General features: G+C 44.7%; 1 long non-coding RNA gene across 1 annotated transcript in view; it reads left to right on the top strand.

Annotated features, from left to right (window-relative positions):
* The first annotated feature begins 1,281 nt into the window (after positions 1-1,281).
* LOC124463525 overlaps positions 1,282-13,069 on the top strand; it is a 26,367-nt gene continuing 14,579 nt past the window's right edge. Inside the window, exon 1 of the long non-coding RNA XR_006955569.1 lies at positions 1,282-2,161. This is a non-coding gene — a long non-coding RNA (uncharacterized LOC124463525). The remainder of the gene's footprint in view (positions 2,162-13,069) is intronic.

Below are 13,069 nucleotides of genomic sequence, written 5' to 3'. Positions count from 1 at the left end.
TTAGTGCCAGGTACAGGTTTGTATCCCCCCCCTGTCGTTTACCCTAACCTCAACCGTGTTTTCGGTCCCTAATCCCAACCCTGCTCCTAACCCCAACCCTGGGGCTAGTGGCCTGACCCCAACCCCATTCCCAACCCCAACCCTGATCCCAACCCCGACCCTGTTCCTAACCCCAACCATGGGGCTAATGGCCTCACCCTGATCCTAACCCTACCCCAACCCTAGCCCTAACCTCAACCCCAACCCTTGTGTGTGTTTGTATCGGTGTTCGGGCGTTCCCCCCCAGGAAAAAAAAAAAAAAAAAAAAAAAAAAAAAAAAAAAAAAAAAAAAAAAAAAAATATATATATGCTTGTCTTATTGCTTACTTGGGCCCCTTTCGGGGGGCCAAACCCTGCTGTAGCTCGAGGGGTGGGACGGCAGGTAAGGGAAGCCCCTCTACTCGTGGCGATGGAGGTAGCCACGGGGGTCTCGGTACCTCTTTGATCTTGGTGGTGTTGGCCGGTGTTGCGGGAGAGCTGGGCGGTGCTCTTGCCCCCGACGAGGTGCTCTGGGTCCTCAGGCCTGGGGGACTTTCGTCGGGGGCTTAGGCCTTGCAATTTTAGCCGGTGTTGCGCGGTTGGCCTGTGGGCTTGGCAGTTCTGTGGGGAATCGGGGTGACTAGAGAGGAGGGCTCCGATGGCTGCACGAGTGCGCCGTCGGTGGTGCCTCGCCTCTGGGAGCTGCGAAGACCCCCTCGTGCTGTCCGAGCTCCGCCGGTCTCCATCTTGGTGGTGGTTGATGGGTTTGTCGCGAGACGTGCCTTGCCTCGGTGTTTGGTTTGTGGTGAACCGAAGTGCTTCGGCACGGGTAGAACGCCCGCTCCGCTGCTCCGTTGCTGTTACTGCACCCCCCAAGCGTTGCAGGGCCTTGAGTGAAGGAGTATTCTGTGGCTCTGGGTTGAACCGAGCGGTGACGTTGTCCGGGAGGCGGTGGGTGAGCCGTTGGATTGAATGCATGGCCAAACCAGCCTGTGTTCCTATTCCATCTGCAGCCTGGCACTTGTGCAGCCGTTGACCGGGGGACCCGCCGCCTGGCGAAGCTCGAGTCGCGGTTGCTTCTCCCCTCCCTTGTCTAGTTGACAGGTGTGCGTTTCCAGTTGATCTTGGTGGTGGTCGAAGGGTGCGATGCGAGTCGGACTCGTCATCGGAACTCGGTTTGCGGGGAACCACGTGCGTTGCACGGGGAGACCCCCACGTGCCGCGGGTCCGGTGCTATTCTGACGCCACGCCGAGTTCATAAGGGCCTGGCGGCTGATCTCTGGGGCTGGTAAGAGTCGGGAGGCGGCGGTGGTTGTAACCGGTGAGCGACCGGAGGGCAGTCAGAGGCTAGTTTGTCTAGCCCTTTCTGTTTCTCTGTATGGGAGCCTACTACCGGGGACAGAAATACAATGCCAACCGAGGAGGACTGGTTCTCAGGGTATCAGCATAAAAGAAGAGAATAGGCGCGTGCCTGTCTCCCCGCCGATGATCGCAAGGTAAGCAAGTGTCGGCGTTGAGCGAAGCGGGGTCCCTGTTTCCCCCATATTTTTGTCAGGTTCCGCGATGGCAGTGGGCGGCGGAGTAGAGTGGGTGCGTCCTTATAAGGACGGATATCCTTGGGTCTCGTGAGTTCGTCGAGACATTCATGTAATATGCGGCAACTAGAAGACGTCCGACGGTCGGATAGCCGGAATGAGTCTTCTCCCGCCGAAATCTAGGTAGGGCGCAAAGTGGTTAGTACCACATTACCCGAAAGATGGACGTTGGTCGGCCGGTGAGCCATTGATAGCCCGGAGGCGTTCTGCCCCGGGGTTAAAATAGACCTAATAGACCTAGGTGCAGGTCATCCCGGCCACAGAAACCCCCAATCGGGTGGGGGGGCCGAGGACTCTAATCGGGCGAGTAGAATGCCAAGGCGTTAGGCCGTGCGTACTCGGCGTCCACTTGCGGATGTCGGGGGAAGCGCTGGTAAACGGCGGGAGCAACTATGACTCCCTCAAGATAGCCAAATGCCTCGTCATCTAATTAGTGACGCGCATGAATGGATGAACGAGATTCCCACTGTCCCTACCTACTATCTAGCGAAACCACAGCCAAGGGAACGGGCTTGGCAGAATCAGCGGGGAAAGAAGACCCTGTTGAGGTTCTAGCGACCGTTGGTTTCACCTTGGAAGGTGTACGCACGCACCACGGAAGACTACGACTGGGAAACGCGCACCTTCCAAGATGCATTTCCTGACTAAGACCTGTCCGTGCACCTTCAGCATGGTATCTCATCTCCTTAGTTCATGCCAACTTCTTAGTCCACGTTTTCATACATTGCATTTGTTTGACATGTATTAAATTAAAATTACTAAAATAACTACACCATGGAAGACCCTTATGGCTTAAAAACGTGTTTGGTGAAAGAATTAAAATGTGACTGTTACTGGCTTATAACCACGGGCATAGCATGAAAACAAGGATACCTCAACTGGATCATTTGATGAGCTATGTGCAGAGCATTCTATTTATGAACAAAAATCGGAAAAAAAATAGATGAAATTTTTCTAAGTCCAGCTCTGACTTTTCGGAAATTGCACTAAGTCCAAAATGAATGGGAAAGCACTAAATCGCAGGCATCTCCGGCTCTACGAATCCCACAGTTAAAAGGCTAACATGTCCTTGTTCGTGGCGCTCTTCTGAACAGAATGATATATTGGATGTGACTGTAGGATTAATTTTGGAGTGTGTGGCGACATTTTGAACGTTTTGACCGATATGCTTCCAGTTACACACCCTACACCATGGAAGACCCTTATGGTTTAAAAACGTGTTTGGTGAAAGAATTAAAATGTGACTGTTACTGGCTTATAACCACGGGCATAGCATGAAAACAAGGATACCTCAACTGGATCATTTGATGAGCTATGTGCAGAGCATTCTATTTATGAACAAAAATCGGAAAAAAAATAGATGAAATTTTTCTAAGTTCAGCTCTGACTTTTCGGAAATTGCACTAAGTCCAAAATGAATGGGAAAGCACTAAATCGCAGGCATCTCCGGCTCTACGAATCCCACAGTTAAAAGGCTAACATGTCCTTGTTCGTGGCGCTCTTCTGAACAGAATGATATCTTGGATGTGACTGTAGGATTAATTTTGGAGTGTGTGGCGACATTTTGAACGTTTTGACCGATATGCTTCCAGTTACACACCCAGTTGAAGCAAGGGGCGAAATGAATGGAGTGAACAACGGCGGCACACTAAATCGCTCGTATCTTTTGATAGGCTAATCTAAAAATTGAAAGGCTAGCATGTCCTTGTTCGTGGGGCTAGCCCGAACAGAATGATAGCATGGATGTGATTGTAGAATAATTTTTAAGGGCACGGCGACATTTCAAACGTTTTGATAGAACTCCAAAGTACAGAATGAATTGAAGTCAATGCAGGCGCCGACCACTGTCCACTAAATGGCTTATGGATTCGGTACAGTTGACCCTAGGGTCTAACATTGCCTATGTGCTTACTCAGGGGAGCTGTGTGAACATGTTGGTGACATTTACTTGAAACAAAACCGTATAGGTCAGTCGGTAGAGCCGTTACAGTTAAGGGTAATTTGTTAGGCTGAGAGTTGTTTAAAAGAGAATTGTTGTTTCCAAAGCAATATAATCTTTGTCCACTAGATGTCCTCCTTGACCACAGGACAATTCAATCCCCTCCTCCACCCAACAGACCAGTATAATTTGCATGTCTATTGTGTTAGTATTAGCATTGCTGCCGGGGGGATGGGTGAATGCTTTTGTTATTCAGATGACACACATTCCTGTGACCTGGCCACGATTTTACTAGCCACCTAGTATCCAGAGTTACAGAAAATGCCTGTCTGTATTTGTTTACTCAATATATCTGAATATCTGGCCTGGGTTCACTGATACCACTACAAGACACAAATGAATGGTTGATATTGATGTGAAGCTCTCAATAGTGCAGGGAAACATGGCTTAGTCTACTGCAATGATTCCCAGGTCACTCACTGATCCCAGCTGAGGTCATGGTCAATGTAATGTAATTTCAGGAGGACATCATACACATGCTTACAGAAATAATTCAGTCCTATCAACCTCTATAACCAGCTGTTTAAAAATAACTTCTGTATGAGTAGGGAGACTATTGTCAACATGGGCCTATTTGCATTTGTAAACATGGGCCTATTGGTCTGTGAGCCTGGCAGGCCAGTTCTGTTTTTCTGTTTCAGGCCTCTGTATTTCTTGACTGACAGAACTCAGTCAATGCCAAGCTGTTTTAAAAATTGAGTGGAATTCAAACCACTGTTTGTAAATAGAATGTTTTAAACAGAGGCCCTAATTGCATGTGGATAGGTCTGTTGTGGCCTAACTCTGTGTGTGTGTTTTTGTTTGACCCTGTCACACACATCAAGTTCATAAATAACATGAACTGAAGTTCACTGCACCAAATGAATTTCACATACTCACATAATCAAGCTGAGGTTATTTAAAATTGTTCTAAAGGTTTATGAAGCTGTTGAGGACTTTGTGTGTCCTAGGGCAGGCAGAGTGGCCCCCCTGCAGCCCAGCCAACATCATTCACCAATCTTGGGCATGTGGCTGGCGGCAGGCCCAACTTTGGTGAATGGTCTTAACAGGCATGAAAAAAAAGGCTGCCTTGGGCCCAAAAATGCAGTGATACTTGCATGTCTCACTTCAGAAGGAAGCCCCTGATAGAGATGTCAGTGAAGTGCAAACCCAGTCATTTGTTTCTGGAAGAACACATTCCTGTGATCTGGCCACACAGAGTTACAGAATATGTATGTATCTGTTTGTCAAAGTATCGGTTATTCTGGCCTCACACATTCCAGCTGAGGAGGTCATTCTTAATGTAATGTTCTCATGAGGACATGATACCTGTGTTTACAGACATAATTAATTCACATGAATCTCTCTGCCAAGCTGTCTAAAAGTTTTAGGGGAATGTTGTGTTAGTCAAGATACCTTTGTAAACAGAGGCCTATTTGCATGTGAATTGAACTGAAAAGCCTGGCAGGGCCAGTCCTTTGTTTTTCTGGCAGAAAACATTCCTGTGACCTGGCCACCATTTTACTAGCCACCTAGTATCCAGAGTTACAGAAAATGCCTGTCTGTATTTGTTTACTCAATGTATCTGAATATCTGGCCTGGGTTCACTGATACCACTACAAGACACAAATGAATGGTTGATATTGATGTGAAGCTCTCAATAGTGCAGGGAAACATGGCTTAGTCTACTGCAATGATTCCCAGGTCACTCACTGATCCCAGCTGAGGTCATGGTCAATGTAATGTAATTTCAGGAGGACATCATACACATGCTTACAGACATAATTCAGTCCTATCAACCTCTATAACCAGCTGTTTAAAAATAACTTCTGTATGAGTAGGGAGACTATTGTCAACATTGGCCTATTTGCATTTGTAAACATGGGCCTATTGGTCTGTGAGCCTGGCAGGCCAGTTCTGTTTTTCTATTTCAGGCCTCTGTATTTCTTGACTGACAGAATTCAGTCAATGCCAAGCTGTTTTAAAAATTGAGTGGAATTCAAACCACTGTTTGTAAATAGAATGTTTTAAACAGAGGCCCTAATTGCATGTGGATAGGTCTGTTGTGGCCTAACCCTCTGTGTGTGTTTTTGTTTGACCCTGTCACACACATCAAGTTCATAAATAACATGAACTGAAGTTCACTGCACCAAATGAATTTCACATACTCACATAATCAAGCTGAGGTTATTTAAAATTGTTCTAAAGGTTTATGAAGCTGTTGAGCAGTTTGTGTGTCCTAGGGCAGGCAGAGTGGCCCCCCTGCAGCCCAGCCAACATCATTCACCAATCTTGGGCATGTGGCTGGCGGCAGGCCCAACTTTGGTGAATGGTCTTAACAGGCATGAAAAAAAAGGCTGCCTTGGGCCCAAAAATGCAGTGATACTTGCATGTCTCACTTCAGAAGGAAGCCCCTGATAGAGATGTCAGTGAAGTGCAAACCCAGTCATTTGTTTCTGGAAGAACACATTCCTGTGATCTGGCCACACAGAGTTACAGAATATGTATGTATCTGTTTGTCAAAGTATCGGTTATTCTGGCCTCACACATTCCAGCTGAGGAGGTCATTCTTAATGTAATGTTCTCATGAGGACATGATACCTGTGTTTACAGACATAATTAATTCACATGAATCTCTCTGCCAAGCTGTCTAAAAGTTTTAGGGGAATGTTGTGTTAGTCAAGATACCTTTGTAAACAGAGGCCTATTTGCATGTGAATTGAACTGAAAAGCCTGGCAGGGCCAGTCCTTTGTTTTTCTGGCAGAAAACATTCCTGTGACCTGGCCACCATTTTACTAGCCACCTAGTATCCAGAGTTACAGAAAATGCCTGTCTGTATTTGTTTACTCAATGTATCTGAATATCTGGCCTGGGTTCACTGATACCACTACAAGACACAAATGAATGGTTGATATTGATGTGAAGCTCTCAATAGTGCAGGGAAACATGGCTTAGTCTACTGCAATGATTCCCAGGTCACTCACTGATCCCAGCTGAGGTCATGGTCAATGTAATGTAATTTCAGGAGGACATCATACACATGCTTACAGACATAATTCAGTCCTATCAACCTCTATAACCAGCTGTTTAAAAATAACTTCTGTATGAGTAGGGAGACTATTGTCAACATTGGCCTATTTGCATTTGTAAACATGGGCCTATTGGTCTGTGAGCCTGGCAGGCCAGTTCTGTTTTTCTATTTCAGGCCTCTGTATTTCTTGACTGACAGAATTCAGTCAATGCCAAGCTGTTTTAAAAATTGAGTGGAATTCAAACCACTGTTTGTAAATAGAATGTTTTAAACAGAGGCCCTAATTGCATGTGGATAGGTCTGTTGTGGCCTAACCCTCTGTGTGTGTTTTTGTTTGACCCTGTCACACACATCAAGTTCATAAATAACATGAACTGAAGTTCACTGCACCAAATGAATTTCACATACTCACATAATCAAGCTGAGGTTATTTAAAATTGTTCTAAAGGTTTATGAAGCTGTTGAGCAGTTTGTGTGTCCTAGGGCAGGCAGAGTGGCCCCCCTGCAGCCCAGCCAACATCATTCACCAATCTTGGGCATGTGGCTGGCGGCAGGCCCAACTTTGGTGAATGGTCTTAACAGGCATGCAAAGAAGGCCGCCTTGGGCCCAAAAATGCAGTGATACTTGCATGTCTCACTTCAGAAGGAAGCCCCTGATAGAGATGTCAGTGAAGTGCAAACCCAGTCATTTGTTTCTGGAAGAACACATTCCTGTGATCTGGCCACACAGAGTTACAGAATATGTATGTATCTGTTTGTCAAAGTATCGGTTTTTCTGGCCTCACACATTCCAGCTGAGGAGGTCATTCTTAATGTAATGTTCTCATGAGGACATGATACCTGTGTTTAAAGACATAATTAATTCACATGAATCTCTCTGCCAAGCTGTCTAAAAGTTTTAGGGGAATGTTGTGTTAGTCAAGATACCTTTGTAAACAGAGGCCTATTTGCATGTGAATTGAACTGAAAAGCCTGGCAGGGCCAGTCCTTTGTTTTTCTGGCAGAAAACATTCCTGTGACCTGGCCACCATTTTACTAGCCACCTAGTATCCAGAGTTACAGAAAATGCCTGTCTGTATTTGTTTACTCAATGTATCTGAATATCTGGCCTGGGTTCACTGATACCACTACAAGACACAAATGAATGGTTGATATTGATGTGAAGCTCTCAATAGTGCAGGGAAACATGGCTTAGTCTACTGCAATGATTCCCAGGTCACTCACTGATCCCAGCTGAGGTCATGGTCAATGTAATGTAATTTCAGGAGGACATCATACACATGCTTACAGACATAATTCAGTCCTATCAACCTCTATAACCAGCTGTTTAAAAATAACTTCTGTATGAGTAGGGAGACTATTGTCAACATGGGCCTATTTGCATTTGTAAACATGGGCCTATTGGTCTGTGAGCCTGGCAGGCCAGTTCTGTTTTTCTGTTTCAGGCCTCTGTATTTCTTGACTGAAAGAATTCAGTCAATGCCAAGCTGTTTTAAAAATTGAGTGGAATTCAAACCACTGTTTGTAAATAGAATGTTTTAAACAGAGGCCCTAATTGCATGTGGATAGGTCTGTTGTGGCCTAACTCTCTGTGTGTGTTTTTGTTTGACCCTGTCACACACATCAAGTTCATAAATAACATGAACTGAAGTTCACTGCACCAAATGAATTTCACATAATCAAGCTGAGGTTATTTAAAATTGTTCTAAAGGTTTATGAAGCTGTTGAGGACTTTGTGTGTCCTAGGGCAGGCAGAGTGGCCCCCCTGCAGCCCAGCCAACATCATTCACCAATCTTGGGCATGTGGCTGGCGGCAGGCCCAACTTTGGTGAATGGTCTTAACAGGCATGAAGAAAAGGCCGCCTTGGGCCCAAAAATGCAGTGATACTTGCATGTCTCACTTCAGAAGGAAGCCCCTGATAGAGATGTCAGTGAAGTGCAAACCCAGTCATTTGTTTCTGGAAGAACACATTCCTGTGATCTGGCCACACAGAGTTACAGAATATGTATGTATCTGTTTGTCAAAGTATCGGTTATTCTGGCCTCACACATTCCAGCTGAGGAGGTCATTCTTAATGTAATGTTCTCATGAGGACATGATACCTGTGTTTACAGACATAATTAATTCACATGAATCTCTCTGCCAAGCTGTCTAAAAGTTTTAGGGGAATGTTGTGTTAGTCAAGATACCTTTGTAAACAGAGGCCTATTTGCATGTGAATTGAACTGAAAAGCCTGGCAGGGCCAGTCCTTTGTTTTTCTGGCAGAAAACATTCCTGTGACCTGGCCACCATTTTACTAGCCACCTAGTATCCAGAGTTACAGAAAATGCCTGTCTGTATTTGTTTACTCAATGTATCTGAATATCTGGCCTGGGTTCACTGATACCACTACAAGACACAAATGAATGGTTGATATTGATGTGAAGCTCTCAATAGTGCAGGGAAACATGGCTTAGTCTACTGCAATGATTCCCAGGTCACTCACTGATCCCAGCTGAGGTCATGGTCAATGTAATGTAATTTCAGGAGGACATCATACACATGCTTACAGACATAATTCAGTCCTATCAACCTCTATAACCAGCTGTTTAAAAATAACTTCTGTATGAGTAGGGAGACTATTGTCAACATTGGCCTATTTGCATTTGTAAACATGGGCCTATTGGTCTGTGAGCCTGGCAGGCCAGTTCTGTTTTTCTATTTCAGGCCTCTGTATTTCTTGACTGACAGAATTCAGTCAATGCCAAGCTGTTTTAAAAATTGAGTGGAATTCAAACCACTGTTTGTAAATAGAATGTTTTAAACAGAGGCCCTAATTGCATGTGGATAGGTCTGTTGTGGCCTAACCCTCTGTGTGTGTTTTTGTTTGACCCTGTCACACACATCAAGTTCATAAATAACATGAACTGAAGTTCACTGCACCAAATGAATTTCACATACTCACATAATCAAGCTGAGGTTATTTAAAATTGTTCTAAAGGTTTATGAAGCTGTTGAGCAGTTTGTGTGTCCTAGGGCAGGCAGAGTGGCCCCCCTGCAGCCCAGCCAACATCATTCACCAATCTTGGGCATGTGGCTGGCGGCAGGCCCAACTTTGGTGAATGGTCTTAACAGGCATGCAAAGAAGGCCGCCTTGGGCCCAAAAATGCAGTGATACTTGCATGTCTCACTTCAGAAGGAAGCCCCTGATAGAGATGTCAGTGAAGTGCAAACCCAGTCATTTGTTTCTGGAAGAACACATTCCTGTGATCTGGCCACACAGAGTTACAGAATATGTATGTATCTGTTTGTCAAAGTATCGGTTTTTCTGGCCTCACACATTCCAGCTGAGGAGGTCATTCTTAATGTAATGTTCTCATGAGGACATGATACCTGTGTTTAAAGACATAATTAATTCACATGAATCTCTCTGCCAAGCTGTCTAAAAGTTTTAGGGGAATGTTGTGTTAGTCAAGATACCTTTGTAAACAGAGGCCTATTTGCATGTGAATTGAACTGAAAAGCCTGGCAGGGCCAGTCCTTTGTTTTTCTGGCAGAAAACATTCCTGTGACCTGGCCACCATTTTACTAGCCACCTAGTATCCAGAGTTACAGAAAATGCCTGTCTGTATTTGTTTACTCAATGTATCTGAATATCTGGCCTGGGTTCACTGATACCACTACAAAACACAAATGAATGGTTGATATTGATGTGAAGCTCTCAATAGTGCAGGGAAACATGGCTTAGTCTACTGCAATGATTCCCAGGTCACTCACTGATCCCAGCTGAGGTCATGGTCAATGTAATGTAATTTCAGGAGGACATCATACACATGCTTACAGACATAATTCAGTCCTATCAACCTCTATAACCAGCTATTTAAAAATAACTTCTGTATGAGTAGGGAGACTATTGTCAACATGGGCCTATTTGCATTTGTAAACATGGGCCTATTGGTCTGTGAGCCTGGCAGGCCAGTTCTGTTTTTCTGTTTCAGGCCTCTGTATTTCTTGACTGAAAGAATTCAGTCAATGCCAAGCTGTTTTAAAAATTGAGTGGAATTCAAACCACTGTTTGTAAATAGAATGTTTTAAACAGAGGCCCTAATTGCATGTGGATAGGTCTGTTGTGGCCTAACTCTCTGTGTGTGTTTTTGTTTGACCCTGTCACACACATCAAGTTCATAAATAACATGAACTGAAGTTCACTGCACCAAATGAATTTCACATAATCAAGCTGAGGTTATTTAAAATTGTTCTAAAGGTTTATGAAGCTGTTGAGGACTTTGTGTGTCCTAGGGCAGGCAGAGTGGCCCCCCTGCAGCCCAGCCAACATCATTCACCAATCTTGGGCATGTGGCTGGTGGCAGGCCCAACTTTGGTGAATGGTCTTAACAGGCATGAAGAAAAGGCCGCCTTGGGCCCAAAAATGCAGTGATACTTGCATGTCTCACTTCAGAAGGAAGCCCCTGATAGAGATGTCAGTGAAGTGCAAACCCAGTCATTTGTTTCTGGAAGAACACATTCCTGTGATCTGGCCACACAGAGTTACAGAATATGTATGTATCTGTTTGTCAAAGTATCGGTTATTCTGGCCTCACACATTCCAGCTGAGGAGGTCATTCTTAATGTAATGTTCTCATGAGGACATGATACCTGTGTTTAAAGACATAATTAATTCACATGAATCTCTCTGCCAAGCTGTCTAAAAGTTTTAGGGGAATGTTGTGTTAGTCAAGATACCTTTGTAAACAGAGGCCTATTTGCATGTGAATTGAACTGAAAAGCCTGGCAGGGCCAGTCCTTTGTTTTTCTGGCAGAAAACATTCCTGTGACCTGGCCACCATTTTACTAGCCACCTAGTGTCCAGAGTTACAGAAAATGCCTGTCTGTATTTGTTTACTCAATGTATCTGAATATCTGGCCTGGGTTCACTGATACCACTACAAGACACAAATGAATGGTTGATATTGATGTGAAGCTCTCAATAGTGCAGGGAAACATGGCTTAGTCTACTGCAATGATTCCCAGGTCACTCACTGATCCCAGCTGAGGTCATGGTCAATGTAATGTAATTTCAGGAGGACATCATACACATGCTTACAGACATAATTCAGTCCTATCAACCTCTATAACCAGCTGTTTAAAAATAACTTCTGTATGAGTAGGGAGACTATTGTCAACATGGGCCTATTTGCATTTGTAAACATAGGCCTATTGGTCTGTGAGCCTGGCAGGCCAGTTCTGTTTTTCTGTTTCAGGCCTCTGTATTTCTTGACTGAAAGAATTCAGTCAATGCCAAGCTGTTTTAAAAATTGAGTGGAATTCAAACCACTGTTTGTAAATAGAATGTTTTAAACAGAGGCCCTAATTGCATGTGGATAGGTCTGTTGTGGCCTAACTCTCTGTGTGTGTTTTTGTTTGACCCTGTCACACACATCAAGTTCATAAATAACATGAACTGAAGTTCACTGCACCAAATGAATTTCACATACTCACATAATCAAGCTGAGGTTATTTAAATTTTTTCTAAAGGTTTATGAAGCTGTTGAGGACTGTGTGTCCTAGGGCAGGCAGAGTGGCCCCCCTGCAGCCCAGCCAACATCATTCACCAATCTTGGGCATGTGGCTGGCGGCAGGCCCAACTTTGGTGAATGGTCTTAACAGGCATGAAAAAAAGGCCGCAGCTAGGAATAATGGAATAGGACTCCGGTTCTATTTTGTGGGTTCTTCTTCCTCTGAACTGGGGCCATGATTAAGAGGGACGGCCGGGGGCATTCGTCAGCATCTTCAGCAGCGTTCCACCCCAGCAGCCACGGGGGCTGACATCTAAGATGACTCGCTAGAAGACTGATGGAGAGAACTCTACTATGTAGTGCCGCGCCTTCTGCTTTTGACTGTAGTCCCAGATGTCGTCCCTAGTGATCCGACTCGCCTCCATCTGGCGTTTGGCCAGCTGTAACTTTAGATATCTGAGTCTATGGGATAGGGACCGTACTCTGCATTGATCTTCACGAAAGGGTTTCCAATTATATACACCTGTTGAGCGTCAGGCTGGGAAAGTAACTTAAACAACACAAACTGTGTTTGATTTGGTAAATGTTGTCTCTTATTGCATCCACGTAACACTGCCCAAACTGTCAGGACATTGCCTTAACACAGCAGTACAGCTCTCCCAGAACATTCCAGAGGTTCCAGGCTCCACGACCATCTGTTGTTTCACGTTCAACTTTTCGTTTTTTTCCAGCAAATGTTTATGTCAGACCAGAAAGAACAGTGTTCAATGGATCTGCTCCCGTTCCAGATCCAGTTTTGATTTGTGTGTTTTGATTTCAGACTGGTCCTTTCATTTCTTTCGTTGGCACAGTACAAAGTGTTCTGGCCGTTTAAGATTCCGACTTCTGCCTGTAAATATGTTCGTTTTTGGTAGATATACTTGTTTAAGATGAGTCCTATCAAACTCAA

This window comes from Hypomesus transpacificus, unplaced genomic scaffold (assembly GCF_021917145.1).
Source record: "Hypomesus transpacificus isolate Combined female unplaced genomic scaffold, fHypTra1 scaffold_293, whole genome shotgun sequence".
Classification (NCBI taxonomy): Eukaryota; Metazoa; Chordata; class Actinopteri; order Osmeriformes; family Osmeridae; genus Hypomesus; species Hypomesus transpacificus.
Note: the sequence above shows the minus strand (reverse complement) of the source record. Positions and strands in the feature narration are given on the sequence as shown.